The following is a 16315-nucleotide window of genomic DNA, read 5'->3' as shown; positions in this document are numbered from 1 at the left end:
GAAGGAGGAAAAGAGACAGACGGGGAAAAGGTGAGAGAGGGAGAGGGAGAAAGACACTGAGAGAGAGATACAGAGAGACAGAGGGAGGGAGGGAAGGAGGGAAAGAAAGAGAGAAAAAGAGGGAGGGAGGGAGGGAAAGAGACAGACAGGGAGAAAGAGACTAAGAGACAGAGAGAAGGAGAGAGATGGGGGGATATATAGACCTTGTCAGACTGGCCTCAGAGCCTAACCACCATATATAACCTTGCTTCTAGGGTTCCATGAATTCTACCTGCAAACAATGAATGCACTGAGCTTAGAACACCTTCCCTGTCTACTCCTACTCTACAATCTCAGCAGGGACAAGGAAAAAAGTTGGTCTATTAACACATCCCTTTTACCATTTTCTTCCCTCTCTTTCCACAGCTGAGATAATCAACATTTCCCTAAAGAGAGCATCTTTCTCCTGGCCCATACACAGGGGAAGTTTTAACCTAAAAGAAAAGAAAGCTTCTCCTAGGACCAGGTTGTCTATGTGCTTCCCTAATGCAGCTTCCTTCCCTGAACCCCTCCATCCTGAAACAGTAGGCCTAGGACAAAGCTGCTCCTTGGGACTTGATTGGCCCTGGCTTCTCAAACAGCAGCTTTCCTGGTCAACTAAGGGTGTTAGAAGTCCAGCCTTGGGGAATCTAGTCTCCTATGACTTGGTGGATTTCTGAAGCTCACCTGAGATATTTCCATATGGAGTAAAGGGGTGGAAGATGTCCAGAGAAACCAAAGGTCACCCTATCCTTATTGCATCTCTGTGTTTATTTGGAACAAAGTAAACCTCCTTTGTTAAATGTTCAGTGGCTGCCAAGGTTCCCAGGTCTTTGGGAAGAGCACCTAGGGTCCTGACCGCCAGAACTTCCCAATCCCTTAGCATGGCAGACTTCAGCCGATTGTTTGTGGTATGTTTCCAAGCTTTGTATTTGCAAATGGAATAGTGCTTGGATTCAGATTGAAGTAAATGAGAGAGAGAGGGAAGAATTCTGTGTCCAACAGTTCAATTGTCCCTTGGATTACAGGAAACTTTTCTCTGCTTTTTATCCTGCTTTCGCCTAGTTCAGCTGCTAAGCAAAAAGTTAAATATGAATTGAACTTAAAATTCTCATGAGTTTGATTTCGCCTTACACAGCTCTAGAAGAGTTTGCAAGTAAAATACTCAAGACACAGACCAAGGCCCGTAGGATCATTTTTATTTTTATCATCCACTACTGTATTCATCCCTTCCCCATCACCCCCTCCCCCTTTTCCAGCTGCTGTGGCCAGGAATTCCCCCTGCAGTCCAGCCAACTACCTCCACGTCTTCCTCTTGGCGTTTCATGCTGGCATTACTTGATAAATGGTCTCCAGCTGTGCCAGTAGTCGGTCTCCCTCTCCCTCCTTCTCTCTTTTTTTCCTTGTTCTTTTTTTCCTCCCTCCCTCCCTCTCCTTCTGTCTAGGGTAAGAAAAAGAAAGTTTTTTGATCTGAATTCCAGTGATACTAATAATAGTTTCTTACATTGCAACCTTGTAACCTGTCTTTTTACCAACCTTTTACATTTTAACCCCTGGTGAAAATTTCCATGGCATTTCCAGTCTGTTAGATATCTGTGAACATTGCTGGTGCCCTTATGCCCTCATTTATATTCCTCCTTTCTCATTTCTTTTTTCCCTTTCTTTTTATTTTTTTTCTGTCTCTGTCTCTCTCTTTTGTAACAGCTTCAGCTCTATTCTTTGGGTTATAAAGCTGAAAAAGAGAAGGGATGGAGAGGATGTGATATGCCCCCCCCTTTCTTTTCTTGAGAAAAGTTAAGTGGAATTGACACAATGCATCAGGGGAATAGAGGTACCACCAACTAAAGGTTGAGGTTACAGAGATGTCTGGATGTCAAGGTAGAAGCTGACTTCTCTTTGTTGGGTCTGATTTTTGAGTCCTTCCAGCTCCATTAGATCTAACTATGGAGAGAAACAATTGCAACAGGATATTTGAACCAGAGAAATGGAGACTATAGAAACTTCTAAATATTCTTCTGGATCTAGCCTGAGTTCATGTTCCATTTTGCAGGAGATTCCTGAGTTTTAGATGAAGATCTAAAGAGTGTTTAGGTGAGGAGATCATCAGGTTAGGACCATCTTGTATTTATTGTCGATGCTACTGTGCCTTCTAGCAGAAAGATCTGTCAAGTCCCATTAAATAAATTAAGTTATGTATTTTCTAGAACTCTTGGTTTTGAGACAGTTTGTGTCCTGTCTAGGAAGCACTGATGCCTACAGTGGACACCTCCCAAGAGGTAGGTATTTCAAAGATGTATATGTAGTTGGGAATATTTTATCCATTTCTTTTAGCAACAAACTCTTAATGCCAAACTCGCACATTTAGGGCTCCATAAATATAGCATAGTGAAGGAAAAGATGTGGTTTCCAGGAGGATGAGGACTCAGAGCTAATTCTGAGTGAGTAACCACAGGAAGAATGCTATTTGACCTGGTCACACGGAGATCAGAATTAGAAAAAAAGAAGAAGAAAAGGACTTTTGTTGTTGTTGTTCATTCATTTCTGATTTTTTTTTTCATGACCCCATATGGGATTTTTTCTTGGCAATGGTACTAGAGAGGTTTGCTATTTCCTTCTCCGATTCTTTTTACAGATGAGAAAACAGAGACGAACAGAGTTAAGTGCCTTGCTCAGACTTATACAACAAGAAAGTGACTCAGGCCAGATCCCTGACACTATCTTCTGTGCCACCTACCAGCCCAAAGGGAGAGCCATAAAGAACTTGGCTCCCTTAGCAATTCTACTGAATTGGGTGAATGTACACAACTGCCAAGATGGGCTTAGGATTGCTCAGCTTCCACCCTTCCTGTAAACAAGACCAAGAGAGTGGCTATCCATGCTACATGATGGTTAAATATGAATTCTTTGTCCTACCCTCTTTCTCTGTACTTTTATTCTTCAACTTGACTTGCTTATCAGCTAAGTTGATCTTGATGAGGGATTTTTTCCTAGTCTTTAGACTTGGTTTTAATATTTCCTGATGTTTCATGGAGTAACTCGTTTTCCTCTGTTCTATTATAATTTTTCAGAGAGTCTGATAATTGCATAAAGCATTTTATTTCCTTTTTTAAAAAAAACTCTTGGCTTTCAGTTAATACTAAATCTAGATTTCAAGGAAGAAGATCTGTAAGGACTGGGCAATGGGGGTTAATGAAGGCCTGGCTTCACACAGTTAGGAAGTATCTGAGGTCACATTTGAATCCAGAACCTCCCATCTCTAGGCCTACCTCTCAATACACCGAGCCACCTAGCTACTCAGGCATTTATTTATTATAATAATCCGTTAATTCTCCTTCCAAAGCTTCCCTGTGGTGATCTCATTTTATTTCCAGTTCTATCTTTAGAGATCTCACTTAATTTATAATCTTATCTTAAAGTTATTGCTTTATCTTCTAGGAATTCCAGTTAATCCATAAGCTATATAGATTAAGCTATATTTCTCATTGAAGCATTAATTGAAGATTCAAAGGAGTAATTCTCTTCTGAGTTGTTGTCTTAGATATGCTTGACTTTACAACACTTTGTGGTGAATGTCTTTTTAATTTACTCATTTTTATAGCCCTTCTTCCTGAATGAGGACTTTGTGTTGGGGTCAGGCTCTGAATATATTTGGACTTGGAGTTGGGAAGACCTGGGTTCAAATCCTGCCTCAGGGTCACATAGCTAGTAAGAGTCCGAGGTCACATTTGCATCCAGGTCTTCCTGATGCCATACCTATCCACTGAGCCACCTAGCTACCTCTCTGATCTCTTACTGTTGCTTTATTTGACCGTCGCTGAAAGGGCACTTTTCTCTAAAATGTACAAAATAATTTCATATTACTTAGGTTTGAATTCAAGTGGGAAAGGGACCCAAAAAGAAAAACATCCAAAAAATAGGAAACGTGTCTTTTCTACTTGCATTGCTCCTTTGCTTTTATCTACATATTTGGCAGACAAGACTACATTTAATTTTTTTAAGAGCCATCATTTTTCTTTCCCAACTTCTTTGTCTTCACAACGTAAGCTACAACACACCATAACAGGACCTATTCTATACGATTTCCTTTGCAAAAAAAAAAAAAAGAAACAAAACAGAACTCTGATTTATCATGCATTCCAGGAAAGTATGAATACCTGCTCCTAAACTTCACCCTTATCTTGTGTTGAAAAACCTGGTCTTTAAAAGGCTCATAATAGCCAGTCCTTCCATGGTGCAAGAAAGATAAGTGAAACTATAGAATACAACTTTCTTCTCCCTGGCTAAAGTTCTTTCTTTTTTTTTTTTGTCTTGGTTTGGTTTTTTTGACCATTTGCCAGAAATATGTTCAAAATTAAAACCACTGGGAAAATAAAATAAAATCAATGAAATTCAACACTGTCTGGGCTGTTAAGACTCAGGTGTCTGGGGAAACAAGGTGGTTCCATGGATAGAGAGCCAGGTCTAGAGATGGGAGGTCCTGGGTTCAAATTTGACTCAGACATTTCCTAGTTATGTGACCCCAGGTAAGTCACTTAACCCCCATTGCCTGGCCCTTACCACACTCCTGTCTTGGAATTCATACTTAGTATTGATTCTTAGATAGAAGATAAAGGTTGTTTTTTTTTTACTTTATTAAAAAAAACGATTCAGGCAAGCTGATGGAATCTTTTTAGAATGTTAATACAGAAGTACTTTTGCAAAAGTTATTTTTAAAACACACATACACACCCTTTTAGCAAATAATTACATTGTTGAGAATGAACCCTGAAAGTGTTCTCCACAAGAAAAACATAGCTCTTTCTTCAAAGATCATTATAGCTGCATTACTTGTAATTGCAAAACAAAACAAAACAAAACTCTGGAAATAACCTAGATGTCTGGCAAGAGAGGACTGGTTAAATAAATCATAATACATTGATGCAATGGAATACTACAATGCAATTAAGATCAATAATTACTAAGAATATAAGTCTTCAGAGATCTTTATGAAATAATGCAATGTCAAAAAATGGAGTTAGAAGAACAGAAAGCACACTGTGTCCAGAAGAAAGGGGCAGCGATCAGAAATGAAAGGGTGACCAAAACTAAAGGAGATGCAGAGCTTGCTGGAAAACCATTATGGACAACAAGTATTCTGAAAATCATTTATTCAATTTAATTAGTTTTAGTACAAGTTTAATTATGTTTTCATACCAAAATTAAGTTCATGCTGTTGGTCTTGTTGATTGTGTTGCAATGAAGGTTCACAGCTTCTACTGAACAATAGCAAACCTGTGCAGAAGCCCAATGAAAGAAAACAGGTATTATCAAGAATTCTCTCTAGCTATCAAGTGTTCATACAAACGAGGCACCATTAATTCTTCTGTAAATACCACTTTTCTCTTTCCACATGCAAATATTTAACAAAGAACTGTAGGGACTGGAAGAATAAAATGAGTACACAACATACTTGCCAAAGGACCTGGTGCATTGTCTTTATTAATAGAGCAAATTAAAGTTAGTCCAAACAAATGTTGGTCTGTGTTTTTTAGACTCTTAAAGCAAGAAGGTAAGCACTATTTTAAATACTCATCAAGGGGCTGTCTACCACCATTGTGGACAAGGAAGGGTAGCAATAAATGGAAATACTTATTTCTGGCTATCATCCCAGAGGAAACCTGGGGATACTAGCAGTGCCTTGAAGCATTAGAAAGGTTATTTGTCATGTGGAATTGGGATGAGACATCTTCAGCTTGGCCACAAAAAGAACTAGTAGCAACATATTGGTTTTGTAGAAATGCAGATTTGGGGTCCACAGAGGATCTGTGCTGCTTACATTGGTGCCGTGCTCTTTCTCAGGACACAGACAACCTATGTTACAGCCACAAATCCACATTTTCATTGTTGAGTCATTTTTCAGTTGTTTGTCCTTTTGTGACTCTGTGTGGGGTTTTCCTGGTAAAGGCATTTCCTTTTTTTTTTGTACATTTCCTTCTGTTCATTTTACACATGAGGAACTGAGACAAACAGGGTTAAGTGACTTGCCCAAGGTCACACAAGTGGAAGAGTCTGAAGCCAGATTCGAACTCACAAAGATAAGTTTTCCTGACTACAGGATCAGCACTGTGCCACTTAGCTGCCGCAGACTCCACAGAGGCCAAAGTGGAATGGGCTCCCTTGAAGGCAGCTATTAGCTGGGATTGGAGCTGGAAGACATGAGTTAAAATCTGACCTCAGATACTTACTAGCTATGAGACCTGGATAAGTCACTTAACCTCTGTTTGCCTCAGTTTGTTCAGCTATAAATTAGCGATAATAATAGCACCTATCTCCCAAGGCTTTTGCGAGGATCAAATAAGATAATATTTGCAGGGTGCCTGACGTGTGGTAGGCACTTAATAAAAGCTCATTTCTTTCCTCAGAAATGGTAGATTTCCCCTTAGTAGGGTTCCTCTATTGAACTCCTTAGTACAGTGTCTGGCACCAAGTAGGTTCTTAATAAATTGTTTATTTGGTTGATTGATAGAAGACTAGATAACCTTTTGTAGAGAAGAGTTCTGTGCAGATATGATTTGGATTAGACGGCTTGAATGGTGTTGCTGATTTCGGTGAAGCTTTTCTTGGTCTTCCCTAGAGAAAATGATTTTGCCCACTTTGACTTCTCTTTTTCACTTATCTCATTCTACCATAGTTTTATAAGATGATGACAATGTCTTACTTGAGCTCTGAGATTCTTTGGAAGACAAAACTTGGTTTGGTGAAATGATCATCAAAGTTTCACAAAAAGATTAGGAGTAAAGAAGGTGACTGCTTCAGACAGGAGAGGGAATCTAATAAATGCAGGGGATCTAGAGGGACAATATTGCAAAATTGGTGGCAACAAGGACAGAACTTGGGTTTACCTTTGGAGCACTTTGTAGGCTAAATATATATTCATACATAGTGAGAATAAAATATATAGTGAGATTAATATAGTAATCATATTTATAGACTAATATTATATATAGTGAGAATAATAACATATAATATATAAAAATTATATGGAGAGGTTAATATTATATATAGTGAAAGCAATATATATTGAGAGTAATAACATAATAATAATATAGAGTAATATACATGAGTAAGAGTAATAATATATATAACATGTAGTAATTATATATAGATTAATATTGTAAATATATGTAGTGAGAGAACAGAATCACAGAATGTTAGAGCTAGAAGATATCATCAAGCACAATCCCTTCTTTATACAGATGAGGAAACTGAGGCACAGTTCTTTGTGCCTCTTGACATTTAACTCTCTTTTAAATTACCATTCTTTCATTTGCAAATACTTCAATGTCCCTTATGATTATAAACATTTAGTGATAAGTTTATCCTTGTGGGGATTTTACTGACTACTTCAAAGCTAAACATTGAGAGTTAATTTTCCAAACATTCTTAAATTCCCAGTTTCCTATTGGATAAATATAAGGCATGTACTAAAAATATAGATTATCAGTGGTATTAGCATGAGTAGCACTAACCAGGCTAGAGATGGCATTTGGCTTCATTATGTTGTTTATACCTCAATCTGTTAGAGAACAAGGAACCGATGGCTTCAATGAGCAAAAGAGCCTTATCCTAGTATTTAAGACCTTTGACAATCTGGTTCATACATACCCAGTTTTCTTCATTCTGTGGATTATCTCTAATTTATCCTGTATTTAGCATGTCTGTACATCAGAATTTGCATGTCCTCTCTGCTGTTAAACTAGGAGTTCCTTGAGGACAAAGACTATCTTTCCTTTTTCTTTTTATCTCCAAAGCTTAGCATAGTGCCTGGCACATAGTAAGTCTTTGATATTTGACTCATTGATTTCCTTTCTAGCCTTGTTTCACATTACTTTTCTTCCTGGACTCTATCCCCATCAAACTGGACTATTTAGTCACCCTTTGATTCATCACACTTTCTATTTCTCTGTTTCATTGCTCATATTGTTCTTCATGCTTGGAATGGTCCCCCTAGCCTCCATCTCTACCTATTAAAATATCTTCCTTCAAAGCCCAACTCAAGTACCACATCATCCTTAAAGTTCTCTTTGATTTCCCCCAGCTGAAAGTAGAGTCACCCTTCTCAGACTTCTAGTACCACTTTAGTTTGAGCTTCTCCATTATACTTAATCACATTATGCCCATTGTTTTGTTTTTTTTTCAGCCCCTGGCAGTCAGATGCTAAATACAGCTAAGACAATAATGAGTAGCAGCATGTCCTGGATCATTTAAGAAAGGAAAGTAAATACTAAAATTGAAATAAAATGGGCGATAGTTCATTTGGGACACTAGAAATTCCTTAACAGAATGTTATGTCTCATTCTGCCTTCTTCTGTCCTTACATTTATTCTCATTCTCTTTTCCCTCCTCTCCATCCATGTCTGGAATGAACATGACTTTCATCTCTATCTATTAAAGTCACTCCCTTGAGTAAAGGTTCAGGTCAGGTGCTGTCTCCTCAATGAAGCCTTCTTTGATCTAGAATAATTTGAGCTAGATCTTCCTTGATCTAGAACATTCTTGCTCCCAAGTGAAAATAATGCCTTATGCTTCAAGTTTCTCATAGAACATTATCCAAACCATTTTTAACACTTAGCTTACTCTTCCTCATACCATAGTTAATATTAAGGTGTTTATCTTTTGTCTATTAGAGTAAAAGCTTTTGAGGGTATGGTCTAAGTTATCTTTGTATCACCAATCCTAGGTAAGCCTCGAACACAGTAGTCATATAATAAATATTTATTGAACAAAAATAAAATAAAATTTTCTTAGAATCTGACCTAGAACTGATGGAATGTTAATGGATTCTAGAATATCAATCTGACTTTGTGGGACTCTTTTTTGGTCAGAGGTGAATATGCTATAATTTTTGTGCATGCTGTAGCCACCAATCTCACTGTGCTTCTGGTTTTAGATGGGAGGAGTCAAGGAGAGAAATGATAATAATTTTGAGGACTATGAGAGTGACCCTTTTTGAACTGATATCTTTCTCAAATCCTCTTTCTTCTATATGATGTAATTAGTTTCCTACTTTATGTAATACCTTCTTTTCAAATGGTAGACCTTCATATCTCATAGTGATAACAAAATAGGGTGGAACATTTAAGCCTGTCCTTTCTGTGTATTATATTTCCATTTATTTGTCTTCTTTAAGTTGTGACTCAAGCATAAGAAACAAGGCATAGACCATACACAGCATACTGATGAATGTTGGTATCTATGTTGTTTAGAAGATGATACCTATAATAATTATTATATTACATAATTATAATATAAATATTACATTTCTTATTTATACATTATTAAAATAATTATTATATAACTTTTATTTATTATATTCATATATTAAATTGTATTAATAATTATTATTATTATATAATAGATAATAAATTAGTAACTTAGACTATAACAACAACAAGAGACCAGAGTGGGTACCCTTTATTTTATCTTGAGTTTCATGAAGTTTGTTGTGCTTAGGCCATTTTCATCTATACCTGGATTTCCCAATTTCACTATAAATTTAGACATGTTAAAAAATGAATCCATCATTCCCTACCTTCCCCCCCCCCCCGATTTAATATTCCCTACCCTTCCTTCTTATGTGGATGTTTATGACAGTTCCATGTTTCCCAACACCCAAGCCTGTAATCATCTTTGAAATTCTCCCTTTCCTCACTTCATATACACACTCAGTTACCAGGTTCCACAGGTTTTATCTCAGCAGGATCTCTAGCTTCTATCTCTTCTTTCCATTGACTACTAACTTAATTCAGGGGCTCATTTCCTCTTGACCTCTATAGCATCCTTGTATGGGAAAGACTAGTACCTATGGTATGATGACTTGCTAAGTCCTTTTCAGGGCTCCCCATCCACCTTTGGTATCCACTTGCCATCCAGCTTTCATCTATGGCTCCAAGAAGTGGTAGTATGCATGGTGTTTGCATCCTGTTAAATCTTCTCAATGGGAAGGCTAAAACCAGGTTAAGGGTAACTGACAGGTCTCAGACCCATTGCTAAATTACAGGCATGTCTACCCCCATGAAGATCTTTCCTGGCAGAAGGGGCACATGAGAACAATTTGTTTCCATGTCTATGAAGCAGGCACAGTGGAGTGCTTAGAGACTGGTCATACATGGAAGATGCCAAGGTTATCCACTGCATTTAAGGCCAGTGGCTCTGACTTTTGTCCTGAAACCAGATTTTTCTGACTCTGGAAGAGAGGGAAGCTGATGACTGGGTAACTCTGCAGCACTTAAATTTAATTCAAGAACAAGCCAAGACATCAATATTTCATGTCATTGGTCCTCTTTGAAAACAAAGGATGAACAACTCCAAATGAACCTTCCTAATGCACACTTCTAATAATGTCATTTCCTTTCAAAAACAAAACAAAACAAAATCCTATTGCTTAACAGGACAAAATACTGTTTAGCCTGGTACTTAAGACCCTATAAAATTTGTCTCCCACCTACCTTACCAGCTTTATTTCATGCCCTTACCTACTTTTTATCACTCAGGCAAGTTAGGCAGAATAGCCAAACTGTGATATTCAAATCACTTTAAAAGACTGATATATATTAATTTAAGGTCACTAAGGAATTCACTTATATAATTCCTAAATGAAACACTCAAGTCAGCTGCCAAATTTTTATGGTGTTTTAATTACAACAGGAGGAAGAAAGTATTGGGGGGAGAGAGAGAGAGAGAGAGAGAGAGAGAGAGAGAGAGAGAGAGAGAGAGAGAGAGAGAGAGAAGAAGAAGAAGAAGAAGAAGAAGAAGAAAAAATGGAGAGAAGGAAAGAAGTTTAACTCAGAACCACTCTAGCTCAGGCTGAGCCAAAGCGGGCATTAAGGCCTTGGATAGCCAAGGCAGAGAAAGGGATCAGTCCTTATCACTCACGTGACCAATCTGAAGGAAAGCAGTCTCCTCCAACCTCAAGCACCAGCCTCGAACTTGGATGTAGGAAGATCTGAATTCAAATTCCATCTCAACTACTCTGTAAGCATGCAACTCTAGGCTTAATCTCCAGCCTCAGTTTCTTTATCTATAAAATGAGGATACTAATAACACCTACCTAACAGGGTTGTTGGTGAAGAATGAGAAAATGAACATTAAACACTTTGTAAACCTCTAACTAGCATATAAATGCTAGTTATTATTATCTAATTAGAAAAATGAGAGTGAGAAAGAATGAAAGAAAAAACAAAAGAATTAGAAAAAAGAAAGAACAAGAGCAGAGGAACCCCTAAGTGTTCCTACAAAAATGGTTCTCTTCTTTCAAAGCCCAAATTAGGTGTTACAAGGACATTTCCATTTTATAAGGAAGCACAGATAAGCAGGATAGCTTTGAAAGTTACATATAGAATTATGAACTTTTAAAAAAAAGTAAGTGGTATGAAGTGGAGATTCAGTTTCAGATATAATCCTCTTTTTATGTTTTATTTTCTTAATACAATTTTCCCCTCTTTTGTGGTTTAAGTTGATAGTAAAAAAAAAAGGGAAAAAAAAGAAACACAAGGAAACTGATGCCAGTATTTAGTGTCAGTATATGCCTCATTGAAGAATGATACTTTTGAATTATACCTGAAATCTTCATAAGTAAGAAAAAAATATATAAATGCTGGCCCACATCAGCATATTGATTTCATTCATGTAGGGATTAATTTATTTATATCTCAAATTTTAAAATAATTAGAAACTACAAAAGAATTTTTGTATGGAACAAATAGCAGGGCGGGGGGGTGTGTCTTTTAGAGCCCTCCATTTATGCTGTATTGATGTAAGAATTTTATTGCACTCTAAAGTATAGAGTTTCCAGAGTGGAAAGCTATGGTTGAATAACAGGGAGGATTCATTTGAAATCTGTGATTGTGAAAATGTGGGAGCTATGAATTCCATTCAGCAGGATTTCTCTAAGATTATATTACTGTGAAAATCCATGTATAATTTAATAACATTGAAATTAATTTGCCAGCCATCTGAATTTAGGCACTCGGTAAAACCTCATTAACTGAGAGTCACTTATTTGGAATTCAGGTGAGTTCAGGCACAGGTTAACTTTATCTTTGCAACAGGGGAAAAATTAGTTTGCTAAGCAAATTAGTGGTGTCATCAAAATGGAAAGGAAATGGTTAGGGTACTTAGCAATAGCACCCTGCATTTGTACATTTATTACAAATTTATTACTTATTATTGATTATACTTTATAGTTTATAAAGTATTCTTACTTTCAAGTGATCCTCGTGACAATTCTATCAGCTAGTCAGGGCAAAAAGAATATTATTATTTCCATTTTACATGGAAAAACTTTGGTCTCAGAGAAGGCAAGGGGCTGTGCAAGGTCAATGTTTAGCTCTAAAATCTAAAGTCAATGAAAAGGCTCCATTATTGTCCCTTAAGAAAGCTAACGTTTTCCACATTTTTTAAATCAACAATAGCAATACTTATTTGTAGACCAATTGATGTGCTAATTACTTATGACCCCTTGCCTATTGTTGACCTATGTTGTAGGTACCTCTATTTATTAGCTACTAATTCTCCTTACAATATACAATGTGCTTCAAGATCATTAAACTGTGTTTCAATTTTTTACTAATTCTTTGTTCAGCTCAACTCACACCCAGTTCCCTGGGTTATTTTAAATTAATAAGGGCTTATTACATTTCCTTTAGGAATGAATAGTAAAGAAATCCTACTAATTTTTTTTAGCACTTTCCTTGGTGGCTCTTAACATATAATCTTCTGGAAGGCAGAAACAATATCTTGACTATATCCCTAATAGCTTTGTATAACTGGACAAATTTTAATCAGCAGCAATAGTTAATTTATTAAGAAAAATAGGGGCAGTTGGGGACCCAGCAGATAGAGTCAGGAAGACTCATTTTCTTGAGCTTAGTTCTAGAAGGGGCAGCTCAGTGACTTAGCAGATAGAGAGCCAGGTCTAGAGATGGGAGGTCTAGGGTTCAAATTTGGACTCAGAGATTTCCTAGCAGTATGATCCTAGGCAAGTCACTTATCCTCCATTGCCTAGCCCTTCTTGCTCTTCTGCCTTGGAACCAATAATTAGTATTGATTCTAAGGTGATTGAATATAAAGGTTTTTAAAAAGAGAAAGAAAGAAAAATACAACTTATGTTGTCAACAGATGACAAAGGGAAACAAAAGATTGAGGGATTTCAATGGGTAAGTTACAAACGATAAATATTAAACAAAGTTAACAGATTTATGAAAAGGAAAAGACTTCCATTTATATATAAAAAAAGCAGTCCATATGTGGCGAAGTAAGTAATGGAAACAACAGGCAGATATCATCCTGATGTTTCTATAAGCTGTAACCAATCTTCAAAAAAGTTGAAGTCCATAGAGAAAGAAATTAAAGGCCTTGGAAACAAGGATAATTTTGTTTAAAAATGCATGAAGCTCTTTGATAATACAGTTTGGTTGGGGAAGTGCCAAAAATTGAGATCTAGCCACAAGAACAAAGCGAAAGTATTTTATGACACTAAATGAAATAAAAATTTTAAAAGGATAATTTCAGCAACTTTACAGTTATTTTCTAAGGGATCACTTACAACCACAACTCTGCAGCTGGGACCAGAAGTTGTCTGGGTTGCCTCAGTGATTGAAAGAGAAGACGAAAGGTCTCAGTGCTAGTCTGTGACTCAAGTCTACAGTTGGATGATTAATTTAAGAGAAAGGATTATGTTAGGTTAGTGAGACAAGTTTAAAAATGTGGACAGAAAAAGGAATGGTGTTTAATTTTTTTTTAAGAAGAAAAAAGAAGAAAAAGCAAAGGGAAGGGAAGGGAAGGAAATAGGATCAAGTGTCTTGGTCATGATTATGACTTCATCTTTTTATTCCTATATTGGTATCAGTGTTTCCATGTAATATAGAACTTCTTATCACCCAAACAGTTGCTATATATTGATCAATGTTGTCAATATTTAAAGTTATCCTGAATCATCCTAGCTTTCTTATAAACTGTTGTTCATAACTATTGTTTATAAACTTTGTTAGAAATTGTTCTAAAATGTATAAAAAATTATAATCACTGTAGACAGACAAAGCTCTCCATTAATGCCTGTGGGGCCAGGATATTTGTGAGAATAACTCACAGACTCAATAATTGGTCTAGGTGAAATCCGACTATATAGAAGAATTCTATAGGGAAAATGTGACAAGTCACTGATCTCTGGATGTTTATAGGACGAGGAGGATTATCTAAAGCCCAGAGTCCCAGAAAAGAAGCAAAAGCAATTAGAAGGGAGAACCTGGAAAACAAATAGCAGGAGTAAATTTGAAAGCTATAAGCAAGGAGGAGCATCAAGTTAATAGCAGCTGGTTCTGGTACATGAGAAACAAAGCTCAGAGGGATCTATGTAAACTTATGCCAGGACTTTGGCAGTAACTATTGTCCACTTGGTGTCCCCCAATTCATTGCTGGTTTTTACCATTTTCTACTATGGAATGAGACACGATCATCAACTGCCACACCAGATGAGACATATCTTTTGGTAAATCATTTCAATACTGGAAGAACAGGCTAGCATGAACATCCAAAAAATCACCTAATGGGGGACAGCTAAGTGGCTCGGTGGATAGAGAACCAGGGATAGAGTCTGGAGGTCCTGGGTTCAGCTGTGTTATCCTGGGCAGGTCACTTAACCCCCATTGCTTAGCTCTCACCATTCTTCTGCCTTAGAACCAATATATAGTATTGATTTGAAAACAGAAAGCAAGATTTGTTTGGGTTTTTTAAGTTACTTTCTAGCAATGTTGGAATTCACCATTATTCTGGTCATACTCCTCAGCTGCCTGCCATTGACAATGACAATATATGGCTATACAGTACTACAAAAGTCTTCTGTGTTTCCTGTAATATTCAGTAACCATAAGAAAAACAGACTAGCTAGAAAGATCTGCAAGGCAAAATAAGCAGAACTGGAAGAACATTGTACACAGTAACAGCAATATTGGATAATGATTATTTGTGAAAACTTGCCTATTCTCAGCAGTGCAATGATCTAGGACAATCCTGAAAGACTTATGACAGGAAACATTATCTACCTCCAGAGAAAGAATTGTTGGAGTTGGATGGATGTGGATCAAAGCATACGATCTTTCACATCAGTATATTTACAGTTTTATTTTAGGGTTTGGGCTTTTATGAGTTTGCTCTAACAACAATGACTAAGATATGTTTTGCATGATAATAAATTTTAAAAAGAAAAATAGGCAATTGTGCATTATTTATATTATTGGTTTGTTATTGGCTAGAGCTGGGTCCTTTTCTAATTTAATTTTTTTAATTTTTAAAATTAAAAAAAATTTAAATTTAAATAAAAATTTTTTAATTTTTAAAATTTTAAAATTTAAAATTTAAATTTAAACACCAAATAAATTGAACACTTCCACATATATTATAGAACTGGAGGTGATTGTGCATGAAGCTGAATCTCTGTTTTGTAAAGATTGCTTTTCTTTTAAAATATAGAATAAATTTAATTTGTAACTTTCAAAACTATCCTGTTGGTCTAGTATTCCTCCTGACCTTCTTTCTGTTCTTATCTCATTTGGGGGGAACTTTATCCCCAGGCCTCTTGTCCCTCTCTATCCCTAATTGAACAGACTATCCTCAAGCAAAATATGTTCTTTGCCTGTATCCTTTATAGTATATCTATGCAATAGACTTTTAGTATTGAAAAGTCACTTAGAGATTTTGTAATCTAACTCCTTTATCTTAAAAGTAAGGAAACCAAGGCCCCAAGAGGAAAAGTTCCCCAATGATCAGACAGAAAGTTGGTAACAGAGCTAGCACTGGGAACCAGGTCTCCTGATACCCACTCCAGTGCTCTTTATCTTGAACCATAATGCCACTGGGTAGTGATTAATCTTTAGCATTCCCTGCCCCACTCTCTCTCTCTCTCTCTCTCTCTCTCTCTCTCTCTCTCTCTCTCTCTCTCTCTCTCTCTCTCTCTCTCTCTCTCTTTCTCTCTCTCTCTCTCTCTTTCTCTCTCTCTGTCTCTCTCTCTCTCTCTCTGTCTCTCTCTCTCTCTCTCTCCTCTCTCTCTCTGTCTCTCTGTCTCTCTCTGTTTCTGTCTCTCTCTCTCACACACACACACACACATACACACACACCTTCTCATTTCAAATATCTCAACCATGACTGCTCCCAAACTCTAACATAAACCCAAAGTAGTTATGATCTATAGTCTCAACATAGCTAGAAAAGCAAAAATAACACTTGAAAATATAGATGCTTGGAAGAGAAAAGTAAAGATGGT

This window comes from Monodelphis domestica, chromosome 8, assembly GCF_027887165.1.
Source record: "Monodelphis domestica isolate mMonDom1 chromosome 8, mMonDom1.pri, whole genome shotgun sequence".
Lineage (NCBI taxonomy): Eukaryota > Metazoa > Chordata > Mammalia > Didelphimorphia > Didelphidae > Monodelphis > Monodelphis domestica.
This window is presented reverse-complemented; position numbering follows the sequence as displayed.